Source organism: Rhamphochromis longiceps, linkage group LG13, assembly GCF_057381845.1.
Source record: "Rhamphochromis longiceps isolate RC_006_pf linkage group LG13, R_longiceps_female_GT1.1, whole genome shotgun sequence".
NCBI classification, from domain to species: Eukaryota; Metazoa; Chordata; class Actinopteri; order Cichliformes; family Cichlidae; genus Rhamphochromis; species Rhamphochromis longiceps.
The window spans coordinates 4,378,270-4,386,962 of record NC_140569.1 but is presented as its reverse complement, the minus strand read 5'-3'; the positions used below and the strand labels follow the sequence as shown (position 1 = coordinate 4,386,962).

The 8,693-nt window shown below is 38.2% G+C and overlaps 1 protein-coding gene across 2 annotated transcripts in view; it reads left to right on the top strand.

Annotated features, from left to right (window-relative positions):
• The first annotated feature begins 465 nt into the window (after positions 1-465).
• itsn1 (intersectin 1 (SH3 domain protein)) overlaps positions 466-8,693 on the top strand; it is a 51,348-nt gene continuing 43,120 nt past the window's right edge. Inside the window, exon 1 of one of the 2 annotated variants that reach the window (XM_085427137.1) lies at positions 466-651. The gene's annotated coding sequence lies outside the window, so the exon portion shown is untranslated. The remainder of the gene's footprint in view (positions 652-8,693) is intronic. The other variant, XM_085427136.1, reaches the window with a different exon arrangement.

Genomic DNA, 8,693 nt, shown 5'->3' with positions numbered 1-8,693 from the left:
TACATTAAACCAATTCTGTTCTAGTTTTGCTTTATTTTATTTTACAACAATGAGCTATTTTTTGTCAAAGGGTCAAAATATTATGTTTTTAGTAATTTCCACTTGAGTGATATTACTATAGTAGTATTTGTTTTGTAGCTCGGTTTTATTCTACTTAATAAGGCTATTTTATTTTGGTGTTGGTTTTCTGTATGTGTTGCCTGCAAGGATGAAATCTTAGCCATGTCGTATTTATTTATCTATGTGATTCATTACATATTTTACATTATTGCTAAGAGTTTTTAAAATTATTATTAATTTATTCTTAAAATTTATGAATGTATGTATTTTCTAATTAACAGCTGCCAACAGGAGCGCTACTAATCCGTTTATTTCGCAGAGAATCCCTGTGATCCGGACAAGAAAACCGTTCTCGCGAGATTGCGTCGATGTAATTTACCGTGAGAGAACATCTCGCGATATCTCAGTGGCGTTACCCCATTTTCCAGCTGTCCCTCAGTCGGTCAGGATTCCAGAGCCAAGGGAGGTTCACCGGAAAGGGTTTTAGTGATAAAACAGCAAATTTTGGGAGAAGAGACCACATTGTGTGGTCACATAAGCACCCATCTGCCCAATTTATTCAGCATTCAACGATGGAAAGTGAACTATGAGGTAAGAGCCGAGTGCAGTGTGGGTGATGTGAAAGAATGTCCCTGAGCGGGCTGGCGTTAGCTCATCACTGGTTAGCCTGCTCGCTAACTGCACTGACAGCTTTAGAGGCAATAAATGGATTTTTTTTTTACCGGCGTGGGATGTACTCCTATCAGCCTCCATGAGTGATGTGATGAGATGTTCAAGAATTTAAGGAAATGCGTGATATTAGTTATTGAAACAAGATCGGAGCGTAAGGAAACTGTTAAGACGATGCTACCCACCCACTGTTAATAGTTAGCCTGCATGCTAATGTTAAATCACTGCATCTGCATTGCCTGCCTGCGACCTAACGTTTAATTTCACAAACGTGTTCCTTGTGTTTATATGGAGTGTCGCTAGTACCCGGATCGGCTGAGAGTAAGATGATGAGACGACAGTGCTGACGGTGCGAGGTCAGAGAGCTGCTCTCAGGGTGGAGGTTTGTTCAGTAAGCCTAGCCTTTGCTGATATAAGTCCGGATTTTAGCCACAGCTGCTTGTCCAGTCAAAACAACGCTCCGAGTGCTTTATAATCTATCTGAAAGGGCTTAAAATCGCCCGTGTGTGTTGAGCGACACACTTCATCATTTAGCGAGTCCAGCTGAGATGATGCAGGAAGTGAGGAGGGATTGCCAAACGAATCTTTCCTGTTACTGTTTTCCAGAGAATTTAGCACACTCCCTCTGCATTAGAGAAGGTGTAACATCAGCGTTTTGATTGACAGGGCTTACTAGGCTTCGTCGGCTCGGTCTGGTTTCCATGGTAACGTGGATGCTGAGTGGCCGTCGTGAAGGTGGGAGGACTGGAGCTTGTTTCATTCCCGAGTTGATTAAAAAAAAAAGAAAAGAAAATCTAGCCAGTACTGCTTTGATGTTGTTATGAAAACTGGAAGAAAGTGGGCTAAGAATGAAAGGAAGAAATCTGAGCACGTTATTTTTTGCTAACCTAACTGGACATTGCTTGGAAGTGTTGTTGTATTTCTGCTTTGCACTCTCACTCAGTTCATGGCTGGTGCTTGTTGGGTCTGCATCCACTATTACACTTGTTTGGGATTGTAATTTCCGCGTGTTCTAATCAGTGATAATGTTCAGGTAATAGGATTTAAATTCAATAACGTGAGACTTGTAAAAAGACAAAATGCCAGATGTAGCGTTTCAAGTCTGTCTAATGCATTTTAATAATGGTCGTTATTGGTAGGGGACCTGTGTTAACCTGACACACAAAATTAACATGAGACAAAAAATGTGATCCACAGCTAACTCTCCTCAGCAGAACAAAACATAATGACATGCACTAATTACTGTACATTTACAAAAATGCACTCACTGAATAGCATGCTGTGTAATGCTAGCTAACAGTCTTTCAGTAGTTACGAGGGAATCCATCAGTTCACAACAGAGACTGATGGTAGATGTAGAAAGGAGCAGCCATGCATCAGAGTAACCTTATACCTAGAGAGGATCTGTTTTGCATCTTTTTAAAACTGCTCTCTGTGTCTGTGCTGGACTTTGGCTTTAGGCAGGTCTGTGTTTATTTAACAGGGACAGTGCATGTTAATGAACATCAGTGCAAGAAGATCTAACAAGCCAGAGTTTAGCAAAACTGCTAACTTGCCTCAGTTGTGACTGTTCAGGTCACATAAAACTATGTGATAAAGAAAAACGTCAAGATATGTAACAAAACAAACAACATATCAGACAATAAAAGAGTTTAAAATGATCACATGCTTCGTTTGTGATAAAGCATTGTTTGAGATGCGCCTTAAAAGTGGCATATGCAGAGGGCTCCTTTATTGGTATTGATAATCTGAGGTGGACTGGTGGTAGACATCGAAGGCTCTGATTGTTTCTAAGTGTATTTAGAGTCCCTATCCCTATCATAAGTCAATCATTTCAATATATTTTCCCTGATTGGTTCTGGCTTCAGTCGTTTGTTTTAAGAAATCATCCACTCACTTCGTGTTGCCAGTGGTTATTTTGTCTGCACCAGATTGGCCAAGATATCTCCCAACTACCACAGAGGAGGGCCTTTTTTATATTTCTTTGTAAAATGTGCTTTATGTATATATGATATCATACAGCCCTGACTTCTCCTGTAGATAGAAGGCAGGGCTTGAAACAGTCACAAACAATGCTCACAACAGTGTATTTATTGTATGGAAAGAACGTGAACTATTGTGGTAATTGGTGAACCAGTATGGTTGTCTTATAAAGCGAAAAAGAAGAAGCTCAGTGCAACAAAGGTGAATATGTCTGTGGTCACTAAAATACCACACCTGTGGTTTCCTATAAACCTAACTGCATGAAGGGTTATAAAAATGACTCGGACACAACAGACTTTTCTTAGTTATCTCTGTGTTTTCATTGTGACTCTAAATGATGAGCTGAAAAAAGTGATTGTGTGTGCACAAACAGACCGACAAATGAGTGGTATGTTGATATATATGAGTGATATGTGGCAAAGGAGAGTTTCTGTGACTTCTTAGAAAGTGTGACGAACAGTGGATAGCATTAGATGTCATCTAGCATGTTCGGCGTTAACCTGGTGAAGACTACAGCGAAGACAACATCCCAACAGTGAGGTGTGAAAGTGGAAGTGGGATTTCTACGGGGCTGCGAGAGTTCAAAAGGTGTTGAGGAGGAGACATCAATGCATCAAAAATACTGTAAAACAAGGGGAGTCTATCCCACCATAATTAACCAAACATCAATCTCAGCATCGCATAACAGTTTGTTCCAGTGTGTCCCAGAGCTCCATTCAACAGGGTTGGTTGTTTTATTTTATTTACTCTTTTTAACTGCAGGACTTTTAGAGGGTAAAAAATACAGTATAGTGCACAAACAAGGACAAAGTTTTAAGATAGATTAGGTGGTTAATCTGCATTCTATTACATGGAAACCATAACCTGGAGCCCAACTCAACATTTAACAAATCTGCTTATCTTGGTAAACTTGATCTTCTACCAGAGACCTGGGAGTTTTTTCTTATCTGTGTACATGCATGTATCAGTGATGAAACCCTGTATAGTCATACTGCCATACCGTATGACAAAGAATACCATTGGCTAACCTGATAAGACGGTTAACAGTGTAAGAAGGACAGATATAGGAAGTATATACTGCAACTGCAACTCAACACATCTCTATTCTCTCATTTCACTACCTTCGCTGCTTTGTTTACTGCTTTGGTTGCTGTAACATGGGAATTTCTCAGTTTTGTGCTAAATAAGATTTCCAACCTTGGTATCAGGGTCAGAATTTCAGCTTGAGCTCAAAGCTCCTGCACAGCCATCGTAAAGTAAAGTGTGCGTGTTAGTCCCCATAGGGAAATAGTTCCTCTGCATTTAACCCATTCACCCAGTGAAACAGTGGGCAGCCACCAGTGCAGCGCCCGGGGAGCAGTGTGTAGGGACGGCACCTTGCTCAGGGGTACCTCAGGGTAGCCGTTCAGTGGAGTCGAACCCCCGACCTTCCAATCATGGGGCCACCACTCTACCTACTGAGCTATCCCTGCCCCATTGGGTGTTGCCACTGATATTGCCTTATTACATGTTTATTCACAACAATACAGGATGTACAGTATGAACATACAGGACAAATGACGCAGTTGTTCATCACTTGCTTTGTAATCATTGTTTAACGAGATTTTATTTCACATTTCAAGAATAACAGGTAATCAGCACCAGCACTAACAGTAATCTCAGGATAAAAAGTGTTTGAGCAGCTTGAGTGAGGCAAAATTGTGAGGCTCCAAATCTACTCAGAATTTAAGAAGCTACATGGTGAGAATAGTGTTGTATTTCCTTTTTAGTTGCTGTACCACTGATGAAGTTGGTCTTGCCTTCAGATTTTAAAGTTTTTGCAGCATTACTAATCAGGGAGAAGGCAACAATGAGGACCCTGGTAGCAGGAGGGGCCTTTTTTTTTTTTTTCAAGAAATGAAATGTTTTTGGTTTGAATATTTTTTTTCTTGTTGGTGCCATGATTAAATTGCCTAAATAAATCCAGCGGGTGGATAAACTTTAATTCCAAAAAATGGGGAATGGTGGTCCTCTGATTCCACTTTCACAACTTAAAAATAATGGAGTCAGTCTGGCTTCACAGTAGGGCTGGGCTATATCATAACGTTCACGGTAATACCGGTGTAATGTTGGGCAACGATAAGAAAATGAAATATCGCGATAGAATATGGGTAAAACGCGCATGCGCAGTGCCTTTGTTTACATACGCACATGGCGGCGATGCAGAATGATACACAACAGATACACAACAAAGCACTATTTTTGGTAGCGCATGCTAGCGGGCCGTCGTTATTACCGTGTTTTTTGGAAAATACGGCGCACTTAAAATCAATCCTTTGATTTTTCTGAAAATCGACAGTGCCTTCTGTATGAATTCTGGTTGTGTTTACTGACCTCAAAACGATTTTATGTGCGCGGCGCTCGAAAATCTGTCAAATGTTTTAGTGCGACTTTGCTAAGCTACGAAGGCGCAATGCTCGATGATTGTCGGAGCATTACGGCTACCGTAGTCAGGCGCCTCGCCAAGTGATACGTACTGTGCTTCAACATAATATTAACGTATTATGTGTATAACACTCGTTTTAAGTTTTTTGGATATTATACATGGTTATGCTCAGGATATGTCGGCCAATTTCCACTGGAAATGCCTTTTGGTTAAGCTGTCAGCAAGGAATTTGCATTTGCACTGTTAATTTTTTATATAACTTTAATGCACTTAAAAAAAAGCTGCTTGTTTAAGTGAAAAAACATTGATGGGTTGGTTTTTTTTTTGCACTAATAAAGTTGAGGAGTTGTAAAGTATTTTGTCTAGCGTCAATTATCGTCAGTTATATCGTTATTGCAAATTTTCAAATGTATATCGTGATAAATATTTTTGGTCATATCGCCCTGCTCTACTTCACAGCACAGCTGATGTATTCCGATTTCTGTTTCCTCAAGACAGTAAAACTCAGGTTTTTAAAAAAAGAAAAAAGGGGAAAAATAGGGAAGTCCACTCTTAAGAAATACACCCACAGAAACAGACACAGAGTAGAACTAACAGGTCAAGAATGTTTTAGCTAAGAGCAGCTGTAGGAGACCGATAGATGTCAGATGTGACCCTGTACCTATTAAATTTACCCAGCACAACAGCCAGAGTGAAGCAGCAGCAGGTCCCCCTCCAGATAATGTGGCACAAGCTGAGCTCATATAGTGGCAACTAAAATTATTCAGAGCAGTCAGCATATTGATAACAGTTTCAACTGAAGCTGGGCAGCACTAAAATCAACCAGCATTATTCTTGATTGTATCAGCGGTTCCAAAGTGTGCGATGAGGTAAGCAGGGCCATTGTGTTTCAGGCTGATAAAATATTGCAAAATATTTGAACGATGCTGGTTCTTGAGGTTAAAAAATGGTTTGTAGGTACACTCTAAAAACTATTGTTTAAGCTCAACAAAAAAAATTAACGCAACAGTTTCCATTACTCTTTTTGAGTTATGATAACTTATGTTGAAATTAGATTGAACCAACAAACTATATTGAGTTACGGGAATTAAATTATCCTCCATAATCAAAGGTGATTTTAATTACCATTTACGTAATATTTGGTAGCTTAAAAACATATTTTTAAGTTGTTTACTCATAAAAATTATGTTCCTCCAATTACTTTTTCCACATTATTTGAAATGATTTTTAAGTGTTATGTAATCAATTACAGCAATTACAAAAACAATTTTTTAAAGTTCATTACTTAAAATATTAAGTTGCTGATTTTCATCATTATTATCATCATTTTAGCTTTCTCTTTTTTTATTGTAATAGCTTTTAAGAAAGGAATTCATTCAACATTTTTTTAATCAAATAACTTTTTTATTTTTTAACAGTAGGCATTTCAACACTTTGTATTTAAAAAGTGAAAATAAACCAGAAATTTAGATTTATACCATCACAGCCAAGTTATAGAATATGCCTTTATGTATTTAACACCACAGAAACAAATGTGTTCAATTGGTAAAAAAAATCTACTTAGAAAACATTTTGTTGCAGTAATACTTCCATGCAAGTGTTCAGTAAATGTTAACTTTCAGTGCCTACCAAACTTTACAAGATCTTGCATCTTTCTATTACACAATGCAGCAAACACCTTTAAGATCAATTTTACACATACAGGATTCAAAACAGTTAACAATTTTTGAAACAGAGTCAACATCTTTAACATAATGATGGTTCCATCAAGGTCAAGGAACAGCTTCTGAACAACTTCAAAAGTATATTTCAGATCCTTGCATTAGCTCAGATTGAGAGCATATATTATGCCCATGAGCAAAACACAGCACCTTGGGAAATTCTGGCCCTCCATGATTTTTGTTTCCTCCACCACAATGGTTGCAGTCTTATGGTTAGATCCAGGGGTGTACCGGTCACTGATGATGGCAGTTTTCATCACCTGCCTTAAGTTCTTCGGTGTCCTTGTAAAGCAAATTTTAAAAAATAGGTTAGTGAATTATAGAATCTTAATGAATTCAGATGATCAATGGAACGAACACACACACACACACACACACACACACACACACACACACACACACACACACACACACACACACACACACACACACACACAATGCTGAATTACTTACACCAAACTCCATGAAAAGGTCCTCGTCCTTCTCTCCAAGGAAAGTGATAAGGCAGCAGATGGCTACTTCTCTGCTTGTTTCAATTGTCTTGTGCTATTTAAGAAAAAATAAAATATGAGTATAAAATACATGGGTGACTGACAACAAAGTGCATTTCAAAGCTACCCAAAGTCTAAAGGTTGTCCTACCTCAAGAAGCATGTCCTTGATCTGCCTGATTCTCACTCCCTTAGCTCCTCCCCTTGATAAAATGACATCCATCAGTTTTGGGGTGCAATTGTCAAGTGTAGCCATTCAAGGCTTACAGTGGTTATTCTCTTGAACTCCTCCTTTATCTGTAGACCACACAAACAGAAGAATTAAACCTTGCAGACTATTAGCTACACTGCATTAATGAATGCTCTAATACATTATTTAAAGAGGATAGAAGTGATCTAAGGCTACCCCAAGTTTTGAGGGAAGAAAAACAATCTTGGTGAAGACGAGGGAGACTTCCCCACCATAACCGTGGTGTAATCTCTAATGTTTTAGCAACCCTGTTTTTGCAGAGGTTTCGAATTTACACATTGTTCACTCCCAGCCCATTTTGTAAAAAATGTATAGGTCATGCAAGTTTTATAAAGACATAAAATAGGTGAGCCAGATGGAAAAAAGAAGCCTCTAGGTTATCCCTCTGACAAAACTATTCACAGTTTAAAGGCTTCTAATTTTGGTAAAAAGAAAAACAAAATTAGCCTAAGATCGAAATTAGATTGCACTGTGTAGCAAAACTTTAACCACGCTTTTCCTAGCCACAGTTGCACTCTCTAGCTGAAGCTGAAGACTCAAATGAAACTTTATAAGTCTTATCCTCTGCTGTGCTAAAGTTTAGAATGGCTAGCATTAGCTACATGTGGTAGTGCAAAGTATTTCCTTATCTGTATGAGCATCACATCATACACAAATCCACTACAGGTGACTAGCACAAATGCTTTGCTTTGGTAGAACTGTTATTTGTAAATGAAATGTTACTTACCTTGAAATGTCTTTTACAAAAGCTTGCACCATGCAACCCAACATGTGTGAATTTGCCCGGGCTAGTTAAGTCGGTAGGGGAGGGAATTTGAAATCAGAAGAAAAAAAATAAGTTATCTATTCAATTTCTTTAAGTAATTACAACTTGAATTTTATTTTGAACCCACTAACATTGGGATTTAATTTCAAATTACATATAAAATTAATTTAATGTAATTACCAACATTATTAATTCAACACAACCCAAAAAATAAAGTTTGCAACTTAGAAGGCCTATCTTAATCAATAAATTAGAATTTTTATGTTGCAGCTATGGATTTAATCAAGTGGTGGTAAAAGGCCTGATGAATTACTTTTTAGAGTGTAGTT